The sequence below is a fragment of the Nannospalax galili genome, unplaced genomic scaffold (assembly GCF_000622305.1).
Source record: "Nannospalax galili isolate Female #2095 unplaced genomic scaffold, S.galili_v1.0 scaffold304, whole genome shotgun sequence".
Lineage (NCBI taxonomy): Eukaryota > Metazoa > Chordata > Mammalia > Rodentia > Spalacidae > Nannospalax > Nannospalax galili.
The window spans coordinates 2,181,016-2,182,620 of NW_008352325.1; positions in this window are offsets into that span (position 1 = coordinate 2,181,016).

The following is a 1,605-nucleotide window of genomic DNA, read 5'->3' on the forward strand; positions in this document are numbered from 1 at the left end:
AGTTTTGGGAGGAAGGTTTCTTGGTCCTCTGCCTCCTGAAGGAAAGAGTGTGGCAGATTTTCATGTAAATACTGTGTTTGTATGATGTATACTATGATTTTTATAAACCTAGGCTGCTTGAATATGCTAACAGCTAACTCTGGAGGGAAACTGTGCACCTTTCACTTCAGACTTAATCCTGTTCTTTAGATCTAAAGATGTTTTCTGCCTAACGTCTCTTACTTGCTGTTTCAAACTTATGTAGTATAGGCTAAAAATATGAGAAGCTGACTCAGGGCAGAAACTGGTCCTTTCTGTTCAGACTCATGCTAGTTCTCACAAACTTCTGTTCTCAAGAATTCTCCAGGTTCAGACTGACCCTCTGACTCTGTGAGAAGAACTGAGAGAAGCTTGCATGTTTTAGTGCCTTGGCATGCAAGATTTTCTTTGGTTAAAAAGGCTTCCACCTCAGGGGTCGGTCTCCTTGGGTTCCTGACAGGGGGACCTGATCTAGATTGATCATATAATAAACCTGTAAAAACAGGCACACTGTAATTAATCAGAAAAACAGTTAGAGAGATGCCCAGGGCTGTCCACAGTGATGCTTTGGACGTAAATCAGGCGTGCCCATGCAATGTCGACACTGTGCCTTTTGCAGATCTGCATTGGGTCTCATTCCCAACATGTTTTGTTTCAATTCGGTTTGATGGTACCATTTAACAAATTTCTCTCAGTCTGAGCCTGGCACGGCTCTGTGTAGATAATGTGTAAAAATAACAGTTTTTAGAGGGGCTCTGGGTGACCCACTCATCAAAAACCTGTCCAAAAGACCAACTTAATTTTTCCATAAAACCAACACGGCGACCCCACTGAGCCGTCACCAAAGCAACAAATAGTAGGATTTGTTTTCTTTCTCTTTTTGGTGTGTGTGTGGCATATGCATGTGTGTACACATGTGTAGGTGCCTCTCGTGTGTGCACCCATGTACAAGTCAAAGGGTGCTCTGCTCTATCACTTTCCACTTTATTCTCTTGAGACAGGGTCTCTCACGGAACCTGGAACTAGCTAGCTGTGTTTTGGCTAAACTGGTTGACCAGCAAGTCCCAGCAACCCCTATCCCCACCCAGTGTGCCCACAGCCACACCCAGCTTTAAAAAAAATTATTTAGTAACCACATAATTAGTAGATGCATTTCATTACAACAACATTGACATAGTCAATAACAGTTTCCAGAGCAAAGATGCATCTCTTTCAAAATTGTAATTTTTAGGTTAACAGTGTTGAATTAATACAGTCATACGTTATTGTACTCAGTATAAACCCTTTAAGACATAAAATTGAATTAGGCTTTAACCTTTAAAGAAGATCTCCATTTCATTTTAGAATATGCTGTTTCCTACATTTTTAATGCTACTAACGCTTAGGTGTTTGCACATGTGTCTTTAATCTCTATGTATCTGATAATAACTAGTCACAGTCGGTTACACGCAGATCCTTAGTACCTGAGTATGGATATAAAGTCATCAGGTAGATTTCACTGGTAATGTTTATCACCTCTACTATTTAACATGAAGTAAATTTTTATGCTTCCTCCTCAAATATATCTGTTTTTAAATTTTTTTGATT